This window comes from Coregonus clupeaformis, chromosome 9, assembly GCF_020615455.1.
Source record: "Coregonus clupeaformis isolate EN_2021a chromosome 9, ASM2061545v1, whole genome shotgun sequence".
NCBI lineage: Eukaryota > Metazoa > Chordata > Actinopteri > Salmoniformes > Salmonidae > Coregonus > Coregonus clupeaformis.
Genome location: NC_059200.1, coordinates 2520977 through 2548408, shown reverse-complemented (window position 1 = coordinate 2548408; position 27432 = coordinate 2520977). Strand labels below are relative to the sequence as shown.

Here is a 27432-nt window from a genome sequence, read left to right as displayed (position 1 = left end):
AGGAGTCACCCTAGGTCAACACTAGTGAGTGTCACTATAACACTCAAAGTGTTGATTACCTCTTAGTGTTAAATTTGATCAACACCGGCCAGTGTAGTGCAGTGTTAACTTTTTGCACTCCTCAGTGTTAAATCAACACTAGAAATGTAACACTTTGATCAGTGTACTTTTTACTCTGTGTAGTGTGGGACCATATGTACTCGCTGACAGTGTTAAATTTAACACTTTCAAATTTAGTGTGTAGAGGGTAACTATTGTAATCTGATATGTTATAGAGACCTGTCAGTCACTTGGGGAGGTCTTGGGATGCCCTTTGAGTCAGTGTATTGTCATGGGGGAATACAGTATGTCACCGGAAGGTAGTGTCTGTGTGACCCCAATGACAGCATGTTCTATCCCCTGCCTGTCTACCTGTCAGACATGTCAAACTTTGCCATCCAGAGCCACTGCTAACTCTACCTGGCAGCTTTTAACCTCTCAGAAGTGCCCTATCCAGAGAGCGGTAATAAAGGTTTTGCAATACCTAGGGTATACCCATAGAAATAGAATGGCTCGAATGGACATAGCCCCTCACACCACGGCATATTTGACAGTACATATATGGGTACACTCAAATATCATTGTATTTTTTTATATAAGTAAACCCTTCTCTATATTTTTGTTAGGCTGTGAAAATGATTTTACACAACTGACTGAGTTGATGCCATTGACTTGAGCAGCATAGTGAATTATGTGTCAGTGCAGTGGATTCCCCATACATTTTACATTTTTGTCATTTAGCAGACACTCTTATCCAGAGTGACTTACAGTTAGTGAGTGCATACATTTTCATACTGGCCCCCCGTGGGAAACAAACCCACAACCCTGGCGTTGCAAGCACCATGCTCTACCAACTGAGCTACAGGGGACTGACACTGACAAAGCTTTATGGCAGACTGATGGCATGGAGAAATGTGGGCCACCTGTCCCTGTCTGTTACACACATCCTGTCACAGATAGAGAGAGATAGAGAGAGAGAAAGATTTAGAAAACGACAGAGAGAGAGCATGACATAGAGGGGAGGGCAGACAGGCTGAGACTCATTCGGAACACAACCCAGAGAGTGACTGGGGGAGAACCCAGAGCCCAGGCAGCGATGGCAGCACAGCTTGAAGTGCGTCCTGTGGTTAAGTGAGAGTGCACAGTGCTCCAGGGCTTATTTTGTACTGAATAAATAATGTGCTGTCAGCTGGAGTGGGCCCATCCAGACTGATCTAGGATCTGAGTCTGTCATCTCTTGATTCATCCAATCCCATTTTCAAAAACTTCCAATGAACACTCACACACAAAAGCACTGCAATCATCAACACTGTGGGGAACACAACATAGTTATGTAGTTAGCGCCAAAACAAAACATGTCAAATAACTGTGAGCGTTCCTATGTGTAGAACATTAGTACATTCCACCCCAGCCAGGTGGTATTGAGGATGCAGACAGACAGACAGAGACAAGGTATTTGGCCGACAGATGAGTGGGAGAGCTTGACGAGCTTCAGAAGAACGTTCTACACAGAGAGTAATCACTATGATAAGGCTGCTGTGTTTGTGTGAGGATCACGGTGAGAGAGGAATACTAGCAGAGAGAACACATCCAGCCCCATGTGAAAATAGAGATAGCATTAGATGAGAGGCATAGACAAAACTGCCAGCAGACAAGCACTTGCCAGAAAATGCCTAAAATATGACAGAATTGAAAGGCTTAAAAAAATTGAAAAGTATGGTAAAGTCGTGTCCCTAGCTATCTTAGAAAGCGGGCGGCTCAGTGGTAGGCCTTTCATAGCATTTAATGATTATATTCCTCTGAGCCACCAACTGTAGACACACACTCACACACATCGTCTCTTAGTCCCAGCTCAGCGGTTTTCCTGGGCAGGGCACATTGAGCGTCTCTGTGTGTGTGTGTGTGTGTGTGCACAGACTGTAGTCGTGCTGGCTGGCCTTACCCTGCACAACGGGGCTATATCGAGATGAGCTGCACTGGGCCTGACCGCTGACGAGAGGCAGGCTCGCGCACGCACACACACACACACACACACACACACACACACACACACACACACACACACACACACACACACTAGGGTTGATCCCATTTAGTCGACGTTTGGTCGATAGGCTGTTGGTAGACCAAGATTTCTTTAGTCGAGCAGTGGCAAATATATAAAAAAAAGGTGTTATGGCACAACAGACCTGTGTGGGTCCTGTGTGCTTCGGTTGGTAGAGCATGGTGCTTGCAACGCCAGGGTTGTGGGTTCGATTCCCACGGGGGATCAGTATGAAAATGTATGCACTCCCTACTGTAAGTCGCTCGGAATAAGAGCGTCTGCTAAATAATGTAAATCATGCCTGTCTCAGTGGGACTAATCCATTGCAGAGGCTGCGGGGATGGCACACTACTATTACCAGTAGTACGTTTACCATTCATTTCTAATCGACAATGTTTGTTTGGTTACGGTCATTTCTGTTCATGCATTCAATATACTATTATTACAGTCTTACCTTTCTCATTGTAGGAGTGGACACGGTGTTTGCAAAGCCTGCAACCTAGGCTACACTTGTGAGGAATACGTTTTGGTTTATTTCATTCCATTTACGAGTTGTCAATTTATTTATTGTCTTTTGTTTGGAGCACTCCTGTCAATCTTGAGTACGGACACGCACCTGATTACGCATAGAACTAGGCCTAGACTACCTGGCCTGCGCGCAAATGTAGGCTTATAAATGTGCCCATTTGGGGATATTTTTCTGATTGTTTTAACTCATCATCACTGTGGAGCCTCAAAAAGCAAGTATACAAAGTCTGTTTTACATCCATTGAGAAGGACAATCCAGTAGTTCCTCAACGTAGCCTATTTTAAAAAATCTTTCCAACTCTCCCCCTTTCGATAACCACTCAGCATGAAAAATTAATTAATAATCATGCTCTGATCTTGTGGAAATGTCATAAAAATGGCCTACCTGATTACTTCTTATCCCTTGCGCAAATTGCCTACAGCTGTGACTGTCTGTCCGGAACTCACTGGGCCTGGAAACTCTGAGGGCCCAGAATATTTTATACAATGTTGCAAGCACTAGCTTCAGGCCTGACTCAAGTTAATAGTTTATACAATGTTTCAAGTTCCTTGCAGACAGGCCATTCATAGCCAATGTGATTTATAGGATATTTTCTACCTGCAGGCTGCAATGTTTTTATTTGTTGGCTTTATGTAGGCTATTACATATTGGCAATGGCAGTTACTTTTAGATTTGTATCATTTTCATTTAGATATAATTTTGATTAACCACATGACATTGATTTTGAGATATGAAGATTTGATTATAAAGGAAATGAAACTGTTCCACAAAAATGTGCATTTGAAAATCATAACTGGCACGCAGATCAGTAGAAATGGTACGATAACTTGGCACTCCTAATGGTAAAGGTTACCGACCGCTGGTGTAGTCTATTGCCGGCAACTTCAGGAGCGTAATTAAAGCATCAGACAAAGTAGTCTATATATAGTTTATTTTATTCAAACATAGTGTGTGTCTATATATGGAAAAAAACACGTTAAAAAAATTAGACCAATTATTTGGTCGAATTGAACAGACGACTTTCGGTCGACCAAGATTTGTTTTGGGTCGGGGACATCCCTAACACACACACAGCTCTGTGAAATGCTCCAAAGACCAATGAAGGCCTGGGAGCAGCCCAGCGGCTCAGGGCTTCAGCAGCAGAGAGGAGGAGAAGAGAAGGAGAGAGAAAAAGGGAGTGGGAGAGTGATGGCTGTGGTGTGCAGCACTGAGTGCTCTGCTGTGTGATCCACGTACTTAACCAGCCGTAAAGAAAAACACATCAAATGATGGAGTAAGAGCTTGGGACTGAGGAGGCACACCCCCTCCCTCCCTCCCTCCCTTCTTTTTCCCTCTCCTCCTCCCCCCCCCTCTCCTTCCCTCCCCCCTCTTCCTCCCTCCTCTCCCTGTGGCCCATGCCATTCCCCAGTAGCCTCCACTAACAGGCCCTGGGCTGTGTAGTACTGTGCCTACACAGTACCTCCCCAGCCCACAGACAGCCCGAGCTCAAAGAGAAGCCTTCTCCCAGGTCCCATTACCACTTCAAGAGCTCCGGCTTAAGGGTCAAACCTGGAAACCTACAGCAAGTAGCCTGAGAAACCTTCTGGAGACTAGGGCTTAGGCCACAAGAGAGAAGGGAGAGAGAGGTGATGATGTCTCCTGAGTGGCGCAGTGGTCTAAGGCACTGCATCGCAGTGCTAACTGTGCCACTAGATCCTGGTTCGAATCCAGGCTCTGTCGCAGCCGGCCGTGACCGGGAGACTTATGGGCGGCGCACAATTGGCCCAGCGTCGTCCAGGGTAGGGGAGGGAATGGCCGGCAGGGATGTAGCTCAGTTGATAGAGCATGGCGTTTGCAACGCCAGGGTTGTGGGTTCGATTCCCACGGGGGGCCAGTATAAAAAAAATATGTATTCACTAACTGTAAGTCGCTCTGGATAAGAGCGTCTGCTAAATGACTAAAATGTAAATGTAAATGTAATGATGAGGGAGAGAAAGAGAGAGCAGAGAAAAGGGCAATAGCTCAGAAAGCAGGAGAGACTGATATAGTGCTACAGAATTCTCATTGTGATCTACAGTTGAGGGGGAAATGATTATGTCTACGGATGTTAATTTATTTGTTTGACAATCAATCAATTTGTTGTTGTGATCCTCATTCACCCAAAATCAAAACTCACACAAGCACATCCAATTTCTATATAACCTAACAAAAGGAGAGAGACACAAACATTTCCTCATTTTGTTGAGTGAGATGTTTTTTCATCTGCCTCTGCATCTCCAAAAAGCCCTCTTCATGCACAAAGGCAAAGTGGCCTAATCAGCAAAAATAGAGCAGGAATTTAACAGGAGCATGGATTGAGGACAGAAACGTAAAGCTTAGCTGACAGGCAAATAGAAAACTTAACAGAGAGAGAAATCAATCACTGGCGTCAGCAGGCGAACAATATATTAATGATTTCGCTCAGCGCAGACAGAAGCCAAATAAATCAGAAACTAGGTTTCCATCCAATTGTTGACAGATTTTCATGTAAATATTCTAGAATCTGCATAAAAACAATATGCGCATTTTCCCACCAGAGGTGTGTTTCCATTCAATTGACTTGTTGCAGATAAAAGGCTGTGCGTGATGACATAGTGCACATAAAAATAACTTTTGTGGTTATATTCCAATGTACTGAATAAATAAAACAAGTAAAATGGGTTTCCATCGCATTTTTAACTCTACTGATGGTTCTGTCACAAAAAAATAGCGTTATATAGTGAATGTGCCCACTCTGGTCTTGGCACGTGCGCTCTAGCCAACAGCTTACAGATACAGTGCGGGTATAGCCTAGGCCTACACTCTAAAAATGAGGGGTTCAACAAGGGTTCTTCTAAGATCCTCAAAGTTCTTTGAAGAACCATAGGGTTCTTGGCACTGAAAATTGCACCCAAAATGTTCTTCCAAGAACCCCATAGGAGGTGGGGTTCATCGAGGAACCTCATTAGTTGGTGGGGGTTCTTGCAGGAACCTAACTGCCCAACTGAAACATTTGGATTTGAATTTGAAAGGACAAAAAGATATCCTCAATTTAAGGTAAGGTTTGTCCCTTGTATGATCTAAATTGATATTGTTTTATGATGATACCATTTATCTTTTCATATTTGTGCAAAACAGAAAATGGATACAATTCAATGGATATCAATCAACAAAGAGGTAAGAATATGTATGCTATAAGAATATGTTGAAGGCTAGCTGTATTGGGTGCAGATGACTGTGTCTGCAGGTTTACAGATGAGGAGGGATACAATGTCACGATCGTCGTTAAGAGAGGAGGACCAAGGCGCAGCGTGATGAACGAACATGTTTATTTATCATTAGCGATAAACACGGACAGTAAACAAAAACAACAAACGACTCGTAACGTCCTAGGTAACATAGACCAACACGGAACAAGAACCCACAAACACAAAGGGAAAAACAGACAGTTTAAATATGGCTCCCAATCAGAGACAACCAGCCACAGCTGACACTCGTTGCCTCTGATTGGGAGTCACCAGGCCAACATAGAAATAAACAAACTAGAACTCCCAACATAGAAATACACCACATAGAAAGAACACACCCTGGCTCAACATATAGAGTCCCAGAGCCAGGGTGTTACAGCACCCCTCTAAAGGCGCGGACTGCGACCGCGCCTCAACTAGAGCAAAACAGGGAGGGCTGGGTGGGCATTCCTCCTCGGCGGCGGTTCTGGCTCCGGCCTTGCCCACCACCCTCCAATAAACCCCCATAGCGCCCCTGGTCCGGTCTGGCCCCGCTGGCTGGAGCTGAACTGGACGTAGCAGGAGCGGTTAGCTTCAGCTCCGTAGTGGAGCAGTTGACCGGTACCTTACCAGGCACCGGTGACCCAGGCACGGGTTGTGCTGGACTGACGACGCGCACCCCTGGCTTGGTGCGTGAGTAGGAACGGCCGTCCGGGCTGACGACTCGCACCCCTGGCTTGGTGCGTGGAGTAGGAACGGGCCGGACCGGGCTGACGTGCGCACCCCTGGCCTGGTGCGTGGAGTAGGAACAGGCCGGACCGGGCTGGCGACGCACACCGTGAGGCTTGGTGCGTGGAGCAGGGACAGGCCGGACCGGGCTGGCGACGCACACCGTAGGCTTGGTGCGTGGAGCAGGGACAGGCCGGACCGAGCAGGCGACGCAAAACGTAGGCTTGGTGCGAGGGGAATGGACAGGCCGGACCGGGCTGGCGACGCACACCGTAGGCTTGGTGCGTGGAGCAGGGACAGGCCGGACTCGGGCTGGCGACGCACACCGTAGGCTTGGTGCGAGGAGCAGGGACAGGCCGGACCGGGCTGGCGACGCACACCGTAGGCGGTGCAAGGAGCAGGGACAGGCCGGACCGGGCTGGCGACGCACACCGTAGGCTTGGTGCGAGGAGCAGGGACAGGCCGGACCGGGCTGGCGACGCACACCGTAGGCTTGGTGCGAGGAGCAGGGACAGGCCGGGCCGGGCTGTGGAGACGGATAGGAGACCTGGAGTGAAGAGCTGCCACAACCCATCCTGGCTGAATGCCTACCCTCACACACTCTGTGTGAGGCATCAGCACAGGACGTACAGGGCTGTGTACCCGTACTGGCATAACAGCACGTGACACTGGCGCAGGATATCCGGGACCGAGGAGAGGCACTGGAGGCCACGAGCGCTGAGCCGGCACACTCCGTCCTGGCTGCATGCCCACCTTCGCACAACACGTGCGGGGTGCTCGCACAGGACGTACAGGACTATGCCGGACCACTCGTGGCACAGAACGCCGCTCCGCATACCGCGGAACCTGCCCAGTCCCATGCTGCCATGCCTGAGTCACGGGAAGTTGGTTCCGCTCTCCATCCAGGCTCCGCCAACCTGCCTTCTGGCCCCCAAACCCGGTGGCCTCCTCTCCAAATCGCCCTGTGGCAGCCTCCTGCTGCCCAGCCGCCCATGCCGTGTGCCCCCCCCTAAAAATTTTTTTGGGTTGCCTCTCGTCCATCCGACGATGACACTGCTGACGCCGCTGCTCCTCTCTCGCCAGGGCCTTAATCCTAGCCCATGGCCCTTTGCCCCCGAGCATGTCCTCCCAGGACCACGATTTGCCCACCTGGGCCATCGCCAACCTCTCCATCTCCTTTCCCGGCGCTTCCTCCCATGTCTAGTCAGCCTGCTCCTGGACATGCTGCTTGGTCCTTGTATGGTGGGTTCTTCTGTCAAGATCGTCGTTAAGAGAGGAGGACCAAGGCGCAGCGTGATGAACGAACATGTTTATTTATCATTAGCGATAAACACGGACAGTAAACAAAAACAACAAACGACTCGTAACGTCCTAGGTAACATAGACCAACACGGAACAAGAACCCACAAACACAAAGGGAAAAACAGACAGTTTAAATATGGCTCCCAATCAGAGACAACCAGCCACAGCTGACACTCGTTGCCTCTGATTGGGAGTCACTCAGGCCAACATAGAAATAAACAAACTAGAACTCCCAACATAGAAATACACCACATAGAAAGAACACACCCTGGCTCAACATATAGAGTCCCAGAGCCAGGGTGTTACATACAAAGGTATGTCAATTGGTATTCGTATGTTATGCAGATCACATGTACCATCCTCCTCCCTTACCTCTTCAATGAATATCCCATAGGCCTCTACATTATGGACAAGGTACAGTGGGGAGAACAAGTATTTGATAACTGCCGATTTTGCAGGTTTTCCTACTTACAAAGCATGTAGAGGTCTGTAATTTTGGCCCACTCCTCCATACAGACCTTCTCCAGATCCTTCAGGTTTCGGGGCTGTCACTGGGCAATACGGACTTTCAGCTCCCTCCAAAGATGTTCTATTGGGTTCAGGTCTGGAGACTGGCTAGGCCACTCCAGGACCTTGAGATGCTTCTTACGGAGCCACTCCTTAGTTGCCCTGGCTGTGTGTTTCGGGTCGTTGTCATGCTGGAAAACCCAGCCACGACCCATCTTCAATGCTCTTACTGAGGGAAAGAGGTTGTTGGCCAAGATCTCGCGATACATGGCCCCATCCATCCTCCCCTCAATACGGTGCAGTCGTCCTGTCCCCTTTGCAGAAAAGCATCCCCAAAGAATGATGTTTCCACCTCCATGCTTCACGGTTGGGATGGTGTTCTTGGGGTTGTGCTCATCCTTCTTCTTCCTCCAAACATGGCGAGTGGAGTTTAGACCAAAAAGCTCTATTTTTGTCTCATCAGACCACATGACCTCCCATTCCTCCTCTGGATCATCCAGATGGTCATTGGCAAACTTCAGACGGGCCTGGACATGCGCTGGCTTGAGCAGGGGGACCTTGCATGCGCAGCAGGATTTTAATCCATGACGGCGTAGTGTGTTGCTAATGGTTTTCTTTGAGACTGTGGTCCCAGCTCTCTTCAGGTCATTGACCAGGTGCTGCCGTGTAGTTCTGGGCTGATCCCTCACCTTCCTCATGATCAATGATGTCCCACGAGGTGAGATCTTGCATGGAGCCCCAGACCGAGGGTGATTGACCGTCATCTTGAACTTCTTCAATTTTCTAATAATTGCGCCAGCAGTTGTTGCCTTCTCATCAAGCTGCTTGCCTATTGTCCTGTAGCCCATCCCAGCCTTGTGCAGGTCTACAATTTTATCCCTGATGTCCTTACACAGCTCTCTGGTCTTGGCCATTGTGGAGAGGTTGGAGTCTGTTTGATTGAGTGTGTGGACAGGTGTCTTTTATACAGGTAACGAGTTCAAACAGGTGCAGTTAATACAGGTAATGAGTGGAGAACAGGAGGGCTTCTTAAAGAAAAACTAACAGGTCTGTGAGAGCCGGAATTCTTACTGGTTGGTAGGTGATCAAATACTTATGTCATGCAATAAAATGCAAATGAATTACTTAAAAATCATACAATGTGATTTTCTGGATTTTTGTTTTAGAGTCCGTCTCTCACAGTTGAAGTGTACCTATGATAAAAATTACAGACCACTACATGCTTTGTAAGTAGGAAAACCTGCAAAATCGGCAGTGTATCAAATACTTGTTCTCCCCACTGTGTATGAAAACCATTATAAAAAAAAAAAAATCCATTCACATTTAACACAAAAACCAAGGTATGAATACTGTTGTGTGCATGTTTTGTTAATCATCTGTATAATTACTATTTTTTGGATTCACAGACTTCACGCTCCCTACACCTCTGATGAATATAACAGGAAACCTGTTCGATCACCATGCACTGCAAAATCATTCTGGCTATGGATATGAAGAACATCAGCACATTAACATCAACATGCCAACATCAACATGCCAGAGGATATACCCATTGGACTTGGGGCTCTGCTGGGAGTTTACCTCATATTTAGATTTTTTTATTCTGCTTTGCCCCTAAAATCCTAATAAACACTGACAACTAAAATATTGTGTTATTGTTGTTATTGTTAAGAGTAGTACTACTAACAATAGGGGAGGGGGGAGTAGTTCAGAAATTAACCCCAAAAGATTCTTCAAAATGGTTATTCGAAGATCCATTAAAAGGGGTTCTTTGAAGAACCCTTTTAAAGAGTTCTTCGAAGAACATACAGGGGTTCCCCCACAGATTCAATTTGAAGAACCCCTAAAGGATCCTCCAGGAACCTTTACTTTTTAGAGTGTACATGATGAGATTATTATGGAGAAAAGAGGGAGATCATTTTTACTTGTCAAACGGCAGCCAAGCATCGATCATCCAGTCACCAGAATAAGACCCTCTATATTTATTGGAAAGGAGCATCAAGCTCATCACTGTGCACTTTCACCACCCTGTGAAGTTCATCATAACTTATTATATCTGTAACCTAATAAACTGTATGGTTTCCTGAGTCATAGTGGGAGGACCACACAACACATCGCTTGACTCCAAGTTGACTTCGATATGATGGCTGTTATATCAATATTTGCAGATAAAGGCGTTTCCATCGCCATTTCTCGCATAATTAATTTTACAGACACAAAAAGATCCCACCTTGTCTAGTGTATTTTGTTTTGGCGACATTTGGAAAGTTTACCGACAAATTTGATGTTTCCATCAGCCCTGTCGCGACATTATTTATCCGACATTCATACTTTACTGGCGTAAAAAGGTTGGATGGAAACCTGGTTAGTGAGAGAGAGAGCGAGAGAGAGATAGCAAGATGGGGAAAAAGAGAGACAGGGATAGAGATAGAGAAACAGAAAGATACAGAATTGACATCTAATCTGACATATTTTAACCCATGCCTCTTGAATATGGATTGTCTGGAAGGATTGACTACATAAGGCCTTATCACCCTCTCCCACTCATAGACTGCAGTTTTTTCATTTAACCTTTGTTCATACAGGTTATTCTCATAGACATTAAATCTATTTTACAAGAGAGACCCGTACAGTACTGTATGAGTAAATATATAGCAGAGAAGCAGAGAGAGAGTGGGTGGGAATTGAGAGTTAAGAGACAGCTCTGAACACCTCCGCTCTGCCGGGCCGGGCACAGCTCATTACCTGTGTTTGTCTTGGAAGTGAATGCATTACATCTAACACTGGCTGGCTGTAAAACCTGAACAGAGAGTTCAAGAGCTGGAACACTGCCTACAGTGTTCTGCAGACACAAACCAATACAAAAGTGGAGGTTTTTAATACAATGGATGTTACACACTGTTAGTGTAACAGACCCAACACAAACGCACACACACACAGCAGCCAATTGTCATTATGCCCTGTACAGTGTATTGAATGTAACATTAAGTGTTCCATGGTTATACACAGGTCCTAACCTGTTAAATACAGACCAGAACAACAGGGGGGTCTCTCTCTCATGGACTGTGTTGACAATCTCATCAACATTTAAAATGTGTTAAAGGCCCAGTGCAGTCAAAACATGATTTTCCTATGTTTTAAATATATTTCCACACTATAAGGTTGGAATAATACTGTCAAATTGTGAAACTTATGATAATGCCCTTATAGTGTAAGAGTTGTTTGAAAAGACAGCCTGTTTTAGTGGGATGGAGCTTTGGCCTGTCTGGTGACATCACCATGCGCTAAATTAGTTAATAGACCAATAACAAAGAGAGTTCCAATCCTCTCTGCCAATAACAGCTAATTTTCAGTTTTCCCCTCCCTACTACCAGACAGTCTTAGCAAAATTCTTGCTTGAGAAATTGCTCTTTGCTAAGAAGCTATTTTTGTTTATTTTTGATCATTTTAAATGAAAACAATCACAGTAAGGTACTTAATTGTTACCCAGAAATGTTTTGATATTGCTTTCTGCGAAAGGCACGCTCTATCCCACCAGGTCCCACAGCTCATCACTAGGCCTCATATCTGTTACTATAGGCCTCAGAAGCCACCACCCATCACCAGTAAATACAGCTAGTGGTAGGACTAGGAGGACACGTCTCGTGTGTTTAGACGGAATAGCAGACTCTCTCTCTGTTCTTCACAGTTAATTACACTAATCACTTCCCCAGCACTCCTCCTCCCCTCTCGTTACCTCCTCCTCCTCTCCTCTCCTCAGCCCAGACAGAGAGAGAGACAGAACAAGTTGAATGTAGGCAAACCCCATGCAGCAGTAAATCCAGACAGGCACTCAGGCCCTGTTCTGTTGGCCTGCCTGCAGTGGGGATCTGTCTGTCTGTCAGCCAAAGTAAACACTAACTCTAAACCAACCTGCTGCCAACCACAGGGAAGAAACACTAACACCCTTTACATGGCAGGAAACAAACAGACACTATCCCACCAATGTCTGGAGAGCCTAGGCTCTAGTCGTCAACAACAGGCTATAGGTTAGTAGATAGCTTTATATAAATGATTAAAGCTGCAATACGTTACTTTTTGGGCGACCCAACCAAATGCACATAGAAATGTGAGTTATAGATCTGTCATTCTCATTGAAATCAAGTCTAAAAAGCAGTAGATCTGTTCTATGTGTGCTATTTCTATGCTTCCCATCCTCACGTTTCGTTTTTGCATCTTTTACCTTTGGTTTTGTACACCAGCTTCAAATTATTAGGCAAACGATTAGAATTTTAGCAACCAGGAAATAGCGGAGAGATTTCTGCATAGTGCATCTTTAAGGGGGATTCAATGTAGTCCGAAGTGTTTTACTGTCATGAATATCTACCGGAATCCCTGTGACAGATTACTTATTATAACAGATTCTGTACCTGAAGAAATATTCATTCTGAACACATATTTAAATCCAAATTCAATTGTTTTATCATATAGTGTGGGAGACCCAATGAAATATCAGACGTCATATATACTATACTCAACAGGCGGACCACGGACCGGATCCGGACCCAGAACGGGGTCAATTACTCGGTCGGGCTTTGACCCTTAGTATCATATAAACACACATAAGACATGGAAGAATGCGTAAAATTGCAGGAAATGAGCTTTAAAACAGCAACAACAAAAAACTCTGCCACATGCAAAATGTGTAGAATTGCAGGAAATTAGCTTTTAAAACTGCAACATTTTCTCTTCGCCAACAAGAGGGGTGTGAACAGTTTGGGGTCGCATGGGTTGCGAGGTGGGGGTTTGTTACTACGCCGATAAATGACATTATCCATCTGGACCTTTGCCACCTAGGAAATTTGTGAGACCGGTCTTTCTCAAACAGTACTTGAGTACCCCTGTCATATAGCATAGATTTTCTTATCAAATAATCAAATCAATCAATCGTACAGAGTAGCGCGATCAGCAGCACAATGACGACTAGTAGAAGGGGAACGGGGAAAGCAGTGATGGCTGAAATGAAGTGGCTCTGATAGAGGTCAGTCCAGAGGAGTGGCAACACTGTTTCCTGCCATGCTCCACCAGCCATCAGGAACTCCACAATCATCAACCAGCACCTCTGTGATTTCTCCAGCATAGCCCTATCATTGTCATCTGCACTAGATCACAGTTTACACACTACAGCCCCATCTGAACACAGACCCTGCTCCCTGCTCCACTACAGCCCCATCTGAACACAGACCCTACTCCCTTACACACTACAGCCCAATCTGAACATAGAGCCTGCTCCCTGCTCCCTTCCACACTACAGCCCCATCTGAACACAGAGCCTGCTCCCTTCCACACTACAGCCCAATCTGAACACAGAGCCTGCTCCCTGCTCCCTTCCACACTACAGCCCCATCTGAACACAGAGCCTGCTCCCTTCCACACTACAGCCCAATCTGAACACAGAGCCTGCTCCCTGCTCCCTTCCACACTACAGCCCCATCTGAACACAGAGCCTGCTCCCTTCCACACTACAGCCCCATCTGAACACAGAGCCTGCTCCCTTCCACACTACAGCCCCATCTGAACACAGACCCTGCTCCCTGCTACATTACAGCCCAATCTGAACACAGACCCTGCTCCCTTCCACACTACAGCCCCATCTGAACACAGACCCTGCTCCCTGCTACATTACAGCCCAATCTGAACACAGACCCTGCTCCCTTCCACACTACAGCCTCATCTGAACACAGACCCTGCTCCCTTCCACACTACAGCCCCATCTGAACACAGACCCTGCTCCCTCCTCCCTTCTCCCACTACCATAAAGCTGTCTCTGACAGATGGATTTATTTATTTATTTCCACTCTGTAAAACCTGTCATCTGTAAATTGCTGCTCCGCATCACTCAGGTCCTGAAAGCTTTATTTGGAGTCAAAGGCAGAGGATTGAGCATAAATAAGGAGATCAATGGATGGCGCATGGAATTACATTACATACAAAGACAGAACTGTATTGAGTTATTTCAGAGACAATGAATGGTTTAATGTGCTACATAATATTATATCATAATGGTCAATAGGGCTAGCATGAAATTAGATCAGAATAAGGCTAGGGTTAGCAAAGATAATACAAATTGTCTATAGCTAAATATCTTACTCCTCTTTTTCTACTCTTTATCATTACACTACAGTTTATTGGATAACCAACGGGCTATATTGGACTCCCCTCTCTATCCACAGTAACCACCACTGTACCCCATGGGGGATTCATCATCATGCATAACCAAACACCCAGGCCGTCCCAGTGGCAACATAAACTCTCCAAATATAAACAGGTCCGATACATCCTCATACAGTGCCTTCAGAAAGTATTCACACCCTTTGACTTTTTCCACATTTTGTGTTACAGCCTGAATTTAAATAGACTAAATGTAGATTTCTTTGGTCACTGGCCTAGACACAACACCTCATAATGTCAAAGTGGAATTATGTTTTTAGAAATTTTAACAAATGAATTAAAAGCGGAAAAGTATTAAGCCCCTTTGTTATGCCAAGCCTAAATAAGTTCATGAGTAACAATATGCTTAACACATCACATAATAAGTTGCATGGACTCACTCTGTGTGCAATAATAGTGTTTAACATGATTTTTGAATTTCAAACACAGATTCAACCACAAAGACCAGAGAGGTTTTCCAATGCCTCACAAAGAAGGGCACCTATTAATAGATGGGTAAAAATAGAAAAAAGCAGGCATTGAATATCCCTTTGAGTATGGTGAAGTTATTAATTACACTTTGGATGGTGAATCAATACACCCAGTCACTACAAAGATACTACAGGCGTCCTTCCTAACTCAGTTGCTGGAGAGGAAGGAAACTACTCAGGGATTTCACCATGATGCCAATGGTGACTTTAAAACAGTTACAAAGTTTAATGGCAGTGATAGGAGAAAACTGAGGATGGTTCAACTACATTGTATTTACTCCACAATACTAACCTAATTGACAGAGTGAAAAGAAGGAAGCTTGTACAGAATAAAAAATATACTTTTTGTCCTGAATACAAAGTGTTAGGTTTGGGGCAAATCCAATACAACACATTACTGTGTACCATTCTTCATATTTTCAAGCATAGTGGTGGCTGCATCATGTTATGAGTATGCCTGTAATCGACTGGGGAGGATTTCAGGGATAAAAATGAAATGGAATGGAGCTAAGCACAGGCAAAATCCAATAGGAAAACCTGGTTCTGTCTGCTTTCCACCAGACAATAGGAGATTAATTCACCTTTCAGTAGGACAATAACCTAAAACACAAGGGCATATCTACACTGGAGTTGCTTACCAAGAAGACAGTAAATGTTCCTTAGTGGCCGAATTACAGTTTTGACCTAAATCTACTTGAAAATCTATGGCAAGACCTGAAAGTGGTTGTCTAGCAATGATCAAGAATTTTGAAAATAATAATGGGCAAATGTTACACAATCCAGCTGTGGAAAGCTCTTAGAGACTTTCCCAGAAAGACTAATCTGCAATCGCTGCCAAAGGTGCTTCTACAAAGTATTGACCCAGGGGTTTGAATACTTATGTAAATTAGATATTTCTGTATTTCATTTTCAATACATTTGCTAAAGTTTCTAAAAACATATTTTCACTTTGTCATTATGTGTGTAGATGGAAGAAAAAAAAAGACATTTAATACATTTTGAATTCAGGCTGTAACACAACATAATACGGAATAAGACGAGGGATTAGAATGCTTTCTGAAGGCACTGTATACAGTATGTGCTTTGTTACACCACCATGTAGTGGGGCTGTGTGTGAGACAGCAGGCGGCAGAGATAGAAAGTGCATTATTTATGATTTTTCTCTTCTCGTGGCTCTCTGTCTGTCTGTATCCAGGATGAATGTGGAGGAAGATGAAATGGTCTGCTGTCACAGCTGGGCTGAAGAGGCTCAGGGATGACAAATCTAGCTAGACTGCCCTGTCCCCACGCTCTACACCTCCTCCCCTCCCTTGCCACCCTCCCCTCCCTATCTCCCCACCTATTTGAAGGTGACTTGGTGATGGAGATGGATGCTTGGTTCACAGCCAATAAAATGTCCGCATGAGGCCAGGTGCTTTTTGTCTTTAGTAGGGTTATAGGCTACAGACTAGAGCCCACAGTAAAAAGGAATTGAGACACAGATTATAGTGGTGTGCTCACTGAGATGTCCTTTGTCCTCATGATGCATCACACCAGATAGTCAGGTATCTAACGCATTAGTAAAGTAGAGATAGTGAAGACTCTTTTATAGAAAAGTAGTTAGAGAGACAAAATGGCCCCTGACTGATAGCTTCACATTTGGTATGCTGTAGTTGACAGATACTCTGAAGGAGTATGTCAATGTATTGAGTGGTGGTAAGAGGGAGAGTTGCGCTGGCCTTGTAAAACGCTCCACTCCTCCACAGTGGTGCAATGAAACTAATCCCCAACATAAACATACACTGATCTCTCCATCTCCCTCTCTCCCTTTCTCTCAACCCCCCTCTATCACTCCATCTCTCTCAGCCCCTTATATCTCTCTTTCTCGCAACCCCCCCTTCTCAATTTATCTTCCTCTCTCTTCCCTACCCCCTCTCCCTATCTATCTCACAGCAGAGGTAGCAACAGAATGTGGACTGCCAAGCGTTTATTAAAAAGCAGTAGTTGCTCAGGGATTATGAGCTCTAAATGATCACACTGCCAATGAATGCTATATATTTACTCTGGCTCATTGTCATGCAGCCTGGCAGAGGTAGAAAGACAAAAAGAGAAAGAGAGAGGGAGAGAGGGCAGGCGGCTAGACAGTACTGTCCTTGAGAGTGGGTGAACTGACTGCAGAAGAAGGACAGTCTGGTGGGCGGCTGGCTGGCTCACATTCCTTCCTTCCCTCCCTCCCTCCCTCTCTCCCTGCCTGTCTGTGTGCACCAGAAACCAGGGGGAGAAGTACAGCCAGTCTGGCTTTTACACAGGGCTACCACTGCCAATTTATAGCATAGGAAGACTAGTGTCTGTGTGCTCTTGCATCTTACTATCTACTATAAATATTGCTATGGGGTGATTCAGACATGTCTGGTTCCTAGCATGATCATGAGGCATTATTAACTCTACGTCAAAATAACGAAAATGACCCATCGATCCATTCGTGAATTTGTGTAATCATAATCATAAAGCAATTAAAAATGAGTTATCGCCTCGGTGGCTTTAACTGTACATGGCAGTTGTATGTCCGCAACATCTACTTGACACACGAGGCAGCGTGTTTAGAACGCAGAGATGAGAGGGAGAAGTGAGGAGAATCACTTAGATAATTAGGGCTTAGGAGGCATATAATTCTAGCTGTTGTAATCTGCCTATATACTGTAGCTACTGCACTAACTTAACCCAAATTGATCCATCATAAAATGGGCAATTGCTGCCGAGTGAAAAGGCTCAAATGCCAACAATGTCTAATGAAAAATGTATATGCATTAGGTAAAGGCATGTATTACCTCATTTACATACATTACCTGTGACAGGAATTTGTGTTGATCCTGGATAACCATTTAGGCCTAGCTGTGTTGATCCTGGATCGTCATTTAGCTGTGTTAGATCAAGAGACATCACAGCAAAATGACAATTCAGGATCAATACAGCTAAATGACGATCCGGGATCAACACAGCTAAATGTAAATTATGATCCAGGATCAATATTGCTAAATGAAGATCCAGGATGAACACAGCTAAATCAAATCAAATGTAATTTGTCACATGCTTTGTAAACAACAGGTGAACACTAACAGTGAAATGCTTACTTACGGGTCCTTTTCCAACAACGCAGAGATAAAAAAAAAAACTATATATATATATATATATATACTGTATTCGGAAAGTATTCAGAACCCTTGACTTTTTCCACATTTTGTTACGTTACAGCCTTATTCTAAAATTGATTAAATTGTTTTTTCCCTCATAAATCTACACACACTACCCCATAATGACAAAGCAAAAACAGGTTTTTAGAAATTTTAGCAAATGTATTACAAATTTTAAAACTGAAATATCACATTTACATAACTATTCAGACCCTTTACTCAGTACTTTGTTGAAGCACCTTTGGCAGCGATTACAGCCTCAAGTCTTCTTGGGTACGATGCTACAAGCTTGGCACACCTGTATTTGGGGAGTTTCTCTGCAGATCCTCTCAAGCTATGTCAGGTTGGATGGGGAGCGTTGCTGCACAGCTATTTTCAGGTCTCTCCAGAGATGCTCGATCGGGTTCAAGTCCGGGCTCTGGCTGGGCCATTCAAGGACATTCAGAGACTTGTCCCGAAGCCACTCCTGCGTTGTCTTGGCTGTGTGCTTAGGGTCATTTTCCTGTTGGAAGGTGAACCATCGCCCCAGTCTGAGGTCCTGAGCGCTCTGGAGCAGGTTTTCATCAAGGATCTCTCTGTACTTTGCTCCGTTCATCTTTGCCTCGATCCTGACTAGTCTCCCAGTCCCTGCCGCTGAAAAACATCCCCACAGCATGATGCTGCCACCACCATGCTTCACCGTAGCGATGGTGCCAGGTTTCCTCCAGACGTGACGCTTGGCATTCAGGCCAAAGAGTTCAATCTTGGTTTCATCAGACCAGAGAATTTTGTTTCTCATGGTCTGAGAGTCTTTAGGTGCCTTTTGGCAAACTCCAAGCGGGCTGTCATGTGCCTTTTACTGAGGAGTGGCTTCCGTCTGGCCACTCTACCATAAAGGCCTGACTGGTGGGGTGCTGCAGAGATGGTTGTCCTTCTGGAAGGTTCTCCCATTTCCACAGAGGAACTCTAGAGCTCTGTCAGAGTGACCATCAGGTTCTTGGTCACCTCCCTGACCAAGGGCCTTCTCCCCCGATTGCTCAGTTTGGCCAGGCTGCGAGCTCTAGGAAGAGTCTTGGTGGTTCCAAACTTCTTCCATTTAAGAATGATGGAGGCCACTGTGTTCTTGGGGACCTTCAATGCTGCATAAATATTTTGGCACCCTTCCCCAGATCTGTGCCTCGAAACAATCCTGTCTCGGAGCTCTACCGACAATTCCTTCGACCTCATGGCTTGGTTTTTGCTATGACATGCACTGTCAACTGTGGGACATTATATAGACAGGTGTGTGCCTTTCCAAATCATGTCCAATCAATTTAATTTACCACAGGTGGACTCCAATTGTCACGACTTCGGCCGAGGCTGCCTCCCCTCCTTGTTCGGGCAGGCTTCGGCGTTCGTCGTCACCGGTTTACTAACCACTGCCACCCCAATCATCATCACAATTGTCTTGTCTTGTCAATCACACACACCTGGTTCCTATCCCCTAATTAGTCTGTGTATAAGTGTTCCCTCTGCCCCCTTGTGCTTGTGGGTGATTGTTAATTGTGAGAGTAATGTAGCTCGGTGGAGCTACTCATAACATTGTGTTGCCAGGGTAGATTTTCCCCCTGTGCCTATGTATTATTGGATTCCGTTACAGTGTAATTGCCAGGGATGTTTGTTTCCCCTGTGCCTGTTTCGTTGATCGCTATTGGAGCGCATTTGTGTGTCAACGAAGGAATAAACTCTGTATTCGGTGATAACCCTCCTGCGCCTGACTCCTTTCACCACACTCACCACACCAATCAAGTTGTAGAAACATCTCAAGGATGATCAATGGAAAAAGGATTCACCTGAGCTCAATTTTGAGTCTCATAGCAAAGGGTAGGAATATTTATGTAAATAAGGTATTTCTGTTTTTTTATTTTTTATACATTTGCAATGTGTGTAGATTGCTGAGGATTTGTTTTATTTAATCCATTTTAGAATAAGGCTGTAACGTAACAAAATGTGGAAAAAGTCAAAGGGTCTGAATACTTTCCGAAGGCACTGTATATAAAGAAATAGTGACACAAGGAATAAATACACAGTGAACAACGAATAAAACTAACGAGTAAAAAATAACATGGCTATATACAGGGAGTACCAGTACCGAGTCGATGTGCAGGGGTACGAGGTAATTGAGGTAGCCATGTCCATATACTGTAAGTAGGGGTAAAGTGACTAGGCAACAGGATAGATAATAGACTGAGCTGTAGCAGCAGCGTATGTGGAGCAGTGGTAGCAACGTATATGGTCAGTGTGAAAGTGTGTGTGTGTGTGTGTGTGTGTGTGTGGGGGGGGGTAAACGCAGGTATTCCAGGTAGCCATTTGACTAGCTATTTAGCAGTCTTGTTTAGCAGTCTTATGGCTTGGTGGTAGAAGCTGTTCAGGGTCATGTTAGTTCCAAACTTGGTTCACTGGTACCGCTTACCATGCGGTAGCAGAGAGAACAGTCTATGGCTTTTGTGGCTGGAGTTTTAGGCCTTCCTCCGCCTGGTATAGAGGTCCTGGATGGTATGGAGCTCGGCCCCAGTGATGTACTGGGCCATACTCACCACCCTCTGTAGCGCCTTGCGGTCGGGTGCCTGGCAGTTGCCATACCAAGTGGTGATGTAGGAATCGATCTTAGTCCTGTATTGATGCTTTGCCTGTTTGATGGCTCGTCGGAGGTCTTAGCGGGATTTCTTATAAGTGTCCAAATTAGTTTCCCGCTACTTGAAAGCGGCAGCTCTAGCCTTTAGCTCAATGCAGATGTTGCCTGTAATCCATGGCTTCTGGTTGGAGTTTGTACGTAAGGTCACTGTTGGGACGATGTCGTCGATGCATTTATTTTATGAAGCCGGTGAGTGAAGTGGTAAACTCCTCAATGTAATCAGATGAATCCCGAAACATATTCCAGTCTGTGGCAGCGTCACTGGAACTTCCTGTTTGAGTTTCTGCTTGTAAGCAGGAGGATAGAGTTATGGTCTGATTTGCCAAAGGGAGGGAGAGGGAGGGCCTTGTATGCGTTTCTGTGTGTGGAGTAAAGGTGATCTAGAGTTTTGTCACCTTGTGACATGCTGGTAAAAATGAAGTAAAACAGATTTCAATTTCCCTACATTGAAATCACCGGCCACAAGAAACTCCACCTCTGAACGTGCATTTTCTTGTTTGCTTATGGCCCTATGCAGCTTGTTGAGTGTAGTCTTAGTACCAGCATTGGTTTGTGGTGGTAAATAGACAGCTATGAAAAATATTTATGAAAACTCTCTTGGTAAATAGTATGGTCTGCAGCTTATCATGAGGTATTCTACCTCAGGCGAGCAAAAACTCAAGGCTTCCTTAACATTAGAGATCGTGCACCAGCTGTTGTTAATAAAGAGACATACCCCTCCTCCCTTCGTCTTACCCGAGTCTGCCGTCCAGTCTTGATGATGCATAGAAAAACCAGCAATATGTACACTGAGTATATCAAACATTAGGAACACCTTCCTAATATTGAGTTGTTTCGAGTCCCGGGGATTAGGGCCTCTTCCGGAGTAAACAAAGTCCAGAGCTGCCGACTCATTCAAGTAGAATTTTTGGTCCAAATCGAGGTTAGTGATTACTGTTCTGATGTACAGAAGCTGTTTTCGGTAATAGGAAATGATGGCGGAGACATTATGTACAAAAAAAGTTCAGATCAGCGTAAAAAAACACACAAAATAGCAGAATTGGCTAGGAGCCCGTAAGACGACCGCTATCAACTGCAGCACCATCACTTCACTTCAATGTAAATGATGATCCAAGATCATGCCTCACTTTCAATCCACTCCCCTTTTCTCCCCAGGTCCCACTATAATCTAAGCAACATTATTCTGGGAGTGCTACTGTAGCTTTCCCTGGAGGGTAAGATTACACTTTTCATCAGCTGAGCACTTGAGGACGACGCCAAGGGAAAGCCTCACTTTACATCATGAGGGAGAAAACTAGGCTTTATCCCAGTCCTTACCTGGAGCAAACAGACAAACAAAATGTAATCAGGGTTTGCTCTCACCGCTGTGAACTCAGCTTCTACTGGGAATAAGGGTTTTAGACAGACATCATCCCGTTTTATCCCCTTTTATTTACATTGTCCTCCTCCTAATCTCATCCCTTTACAGCTGACCACTGTACTCAAGCTGAACAAGTGCTAAGATAACATATTAGATACTGTGACTGTGCTTTGTCCCAGGTGTACCTTCAGGAATATAAAACTATATAACAATATGGTAATAATAACATTCAGGCTTGATTCTAATAAATTGTTTAATTTCATCCAACCCCTCATGAGATAAAGATATGCAGCCAAGGGCTGAGCTGTTTCCTCATTCACAGACACTTGTATTCATCAGTGTCGAGACACTGGAGCCATTTTTCACAGATGGATGCTAAACAGCGGCTTGTCCCAACAACTCCCCAGATGTATGCAAATAAAAACACCCCCGCTCCGCTCCACACTTATCTCGCTTTGCTAAAGTAAAGGGCAACTCTTTTAGGTTTGTCAGGGTATCTATCTTTTGACAAATTATCACCACCCCGAAGAGGCATTTTTATTTTGTTGCCAAAGAATTTCCAATTTGATAAAACAATAACGGCACAAATACTAATGGCATTAAGGATGGAAGTGACCATGGTGACGTGACCATGGTGACGTGACCATGGTGACGTGACCATGGTGACGTGACCATGGTGACGGTGGTGGTGTGTGTACATGTGCTCCAGGGGGGTTACTTGCTCAGAAAAGCTGTAGAATGTTAAGCAGACATTTGAACAGGCCTTCCAGGCACAAACACACACACACTGGCTCATATACTCAGAGTAATACATTTGCTAATGGGTTTCTCAACTCCCCCAGCTCCTCCACACACACAACCATGGCATCACAGAGGTGGGCTCCCCTGTGCTGTGAACACACACTGACATAACCACTCTGACTCAACACACACACACACACACACACACACACACACACACGTGCACGTATGCACTCACACACACGCACACACGCACACACACTGATGATACTATGGGACTGAGTGGGGGAACTTGTCTCTTGAGTATCATTTCACTGACCAATTAATCATGACAGGAAGCACAAAGGAATCTAACAGGCAAGGCTACACTGCAGGTTAATTCATGCTTAACAATACACCACTCAGGTAATCTAGCCCAAGCAAGGTGAACATTACAAAGGACACGATGTATGTACAATCTGAAATTCTATTTAGAGTGCTCTGCAGGATGGAGCAGAATACCCTACTGTGCTGCTTACGATGGGTTCATCACAAACGCACGCACGCACGCACGCACGCACGCGCACGCACGCACGCACGCACACACGCACACACACACACACACACACACACACACACACACACACACACACACACACACACACACACCAGATACCGCTGGAAGTGGTTTTGGAGGGCCAGTAGGTGGCACTCTTTCCTCTGGTCTAAAAAAATATCCTAATGCCCCAGGGCAGTGATTGTGGACATTGCCCTGTGTAGGGGGATGTTAAACGGGTGTCCTGACTCTCTGTGGTCACTAAAGATCCCATGGCAATTATCGTAAGAGTAGGGGTGTTAACCCCGGTGTCCTGGCTAAATTCCCTATCTGGCCCTCATACCATCATGACCACCTAATCATCCCTAGCTTCCAATTGGCTCATTGATCCACCCTCCTCTCCCCTGTAACTATTCCCCAGGTCGTTGTTGTAAATGAGAATGTGTTCTCAGTCAACTTACCTGGTAAAATAAGGGTAAAAAAACTATTTACAACAATACACTATTCACATCAGCATGGGATCAACCCCGTCAGCAGAATCCCAGACAACTACTACTACTCATAACAACAATACACATCTCCGCCTGCCTGAACGGGAAAAATACAGTAATACCTGCCGTCAGCTGAACGTGATACTGCAATTACCTGGCATACATGGGAGTACTAGGAGGACTGTCCTGCTGAACTCCCTCTGTGATACCTCTGGCTGCCTACCACACTGGTGTGGTGTCGTGTTCACTACCAATACGATGGGAATTTCCTGTATATTTAAGTTTCAAGTTTTATTAACAGTGAATGTTATTCCAATGCCAATCCACAAAGGATTAATAGACTGCAGCGCTAGGCTAGCAGTGCTGATAACAGCATTGTTTACTTTTCATAGACAGAGTTGGTTTTCAGGGTCATAGAAGGAGAGCATTTTCTGTGTGTTGGTTTTTCTTTATCCATTCCATCTGCAGATGAGAAGAAAGAGCAAGAGGAAATATTTCCCTTTCCACTTCATTTTAGTGGAAATGTTTTGTCACATTGCTGACAGTGCTTAGAATGAGCTGTCCATCTTCAGTTACTAGAGCTAGTTCACTGAGTCTGAGGCTAGGCAATAGGCTATATCTTTGTGTCTGTGTCTGTCTCGCTCCTCTCGGCTCGGAGAGCGGTTCCATGCCACAGAGACAGTGTTCCAAACAGCAGTCTTTTCTTCTCTTCTCTGGGAGTCCCTCAGGGCTCGTTCCACAAGGCAAATAATGTAATGTGCCACCACAGAGAACTCTCTGCCCCCCTCTGACTCTCTCCCTTCCTCTCTCTCTGTCTCTCTCTTTCAGTCTAATGTCTACCAAACATGAGAGCCCATCTCTTCTCACCACAACACATACTCACAAGAAGACACACCAGACAAACAACCACACACGAAACGGAATGAGAAACCAACAAATCTCTTTGATTACTACAATTCTCTCCTTGAGAAGGCAATGTGTTTCTCACTTTATTTCTCAACTGTGAAAGTATGAGCTTCTACCACACAGAACATGTTAAACCAATGTACTATTTATAAAGCAAGGTTTTTCTCCCCATACCTTGATGCCTTAGGCAGTAAGGAGTTAAATTACTTTCCTAAATCCAATCACTATTAGGAAGGATGGGATAATTCAGACCTCAAGGGGCAGGTTGCCTTCTGATTCATGACAATTATTTAAATGAAGGGCAGATTAGCACCTGAGGGCAGACAGAGAGGTGATTTGATTAACCCTGCCCTATTACAGTCTCACCCATGTCTTTTGTTTCACAGTCATTCCCAAGTTACAAGCACTACATGTTGTTATAGGTAAGGTATATAATGGCATCAATGATGTGCATAATGATATAGCTAATAATTGATCTACAAGCTGTTAGCAAAATCATAAAAAAATATTTATTCAACAAATATCCTTCATAATATTATAACCCCATCTCTCTGGCTCTTTCTGGCTTCCCATCTCGATTTCTCCCGCTCTCTCTTTCTCTCTCAGGAATGACATATACTGGCATGACGACCACATAAATACAGACTGGGGAGCTAAGCGCTAGGATACCAGACCACATGTGAACGTTGTTAGTTTCCCCCTGCCTGATTACGCCCCCTAAACCATTGCAGTGATCCTCCACTTCATCAGGGAAACAGATGAGATGTGTTTGTTGGCGTTGTCTGACTGATGGGCCCTGAGCTGCGTCCCCCGCTCAAATGATCTCCTGCTAATGACCACAGCCCAACTGGAAACGAGTCAATACCAAAAGCAACGGAGCACACAAATTAATTTGCCTTTCCATTCATTTTCGAGGGCGAATCTGGGATGGGAGGGGAAGGGAGGGGGTGTTGTTGAACACAGTTTGCGAGCAGACTGATTACTCTGCACTTGTAAGCAGTGTGTGAAAAATGGTGTTACGACAAGGGCACGTTTCACAGTGAATAATTTGGAGAGACGTCCTGAAACTTTAGGGCTAAAACAAGCTGTCTGACTGCACATATGGTGAATGTGCAGAGACAACTGTGTGGGGTCTAAACCTCTTTTTCACACAAAATAATCTAGAACAAAACATATTCACTTAACTATGTTTAGTTGAATGAACCACATTCTCAAAATAGCTTATTCCTTTGGGTAAGAGTAACAGAAAGTTTGTTTTCACAATCTAAATTGTCCTGCATGCATGACACCGTGTATAGACACAAAACAAACTCGTCCAAAGCCCGTCAACTGTTAGGGAGCGGTCACTGCTTCTAATTAGGCATTGATTGTGAAAACAAAAATAAAATACATTGTAGGAGGCCTGAGCCCAGAAGTACACGTCAGTACAACTTCATCCATCAGCCCTGTCACACCTCCCTCCCTCCCTACCAGGAGCAAGCAACACATGGAAACAACACATCATTAAAGGCGACATGTACTTATTCGCTCTTAACTCAGCCCATACTGTTGGAGCCCCGGCCGCTCAACCCATAACTATTTCCTCCAATCACAGGCCGTGATTTAAGACCAGCTTCAAATGACAAGCATCAATATCAATTACTGTTGCTAAAAGGTGTATTTAGGAAAGGAGGAGGAAAATATCTGATGTGCTGCCACACAATTACTTAGTTTACAGCCTGAGCTCTGACTGCAATCTCATTAAGCTAGCAGTCTTGAGTGCCTCACCTTCACTCACTTCACCCTGTGAAAATGTGCATCAAGTATACGCTAAGCCTGGTGAGTGGTGACATGGCAGCTAATGTGACTGGAGCATTAAAGGATGAATTGTTTCTTAACCCAGAGCAAGAAGACGTATCACTGGCTTTATGAAGATGGATGGTGGATGGATGGTGATGCAGCGCGTTGCCAAGGATCATCAGGCACCATGCCACTCTCCTGGCTGCAGACTGCAGACTGGTGTCACAGAGCAGAGCGTCCTTTAAGCACGGTCTCTATCGTGTCACATTAAATTTCATTTTAATTGTTTATTTATGTATAGGAACTGATACCGAAACATTGACATATTGAATTTATAAGTCAGATGAATTGCATGATCACACCTTATTTCCAGTGCTTGTCCCTAAAAGATCATTACAAATGGTGGAGTGAATATACAAGCTCCAGCCAAGTAAATTTTATCTTATGTTGTGCTGAGTGAGGAAGAGCTTGAGGCAGTGTTTCTGACCCCTGACCACATGCAGCAGGATTCTACATCTGCTTGTCTGAGTCTCCTGTCTTCAGGGGAATATTAGACAGTAATTATTAGTCTCTTTAAGTCGACTTAATGGACTTCTGGGAGCAAAACAAGCTCAACACTGAAATGACAATGTAGTCGTGCACTTAGAGAGGGGGTGGATATTTTTTACATGACAATAAATATAACTTGAGCTACACGGTTATTTTGTTTGTTGAATGTCTTGTGTGTTGCTTATATCCTACGG

At 44.8% G+C, this 27432-nt stretch overlaps 1 protein-coding gene across 10 annotated transcripts in view; it reads right to left on the bottom strand.

Annotated features, from left to right (window-relative positions):
- Nucleotides 1-27432, bottom strand: part of LOC121573566 (autism susceptibility gene 2 protein) — a 493378-nt gene that overhangs the window by 417555 nt on the left and 48391 nt on the right. The gene's annotated exons all lie outside the window — the stretch shown is intronic.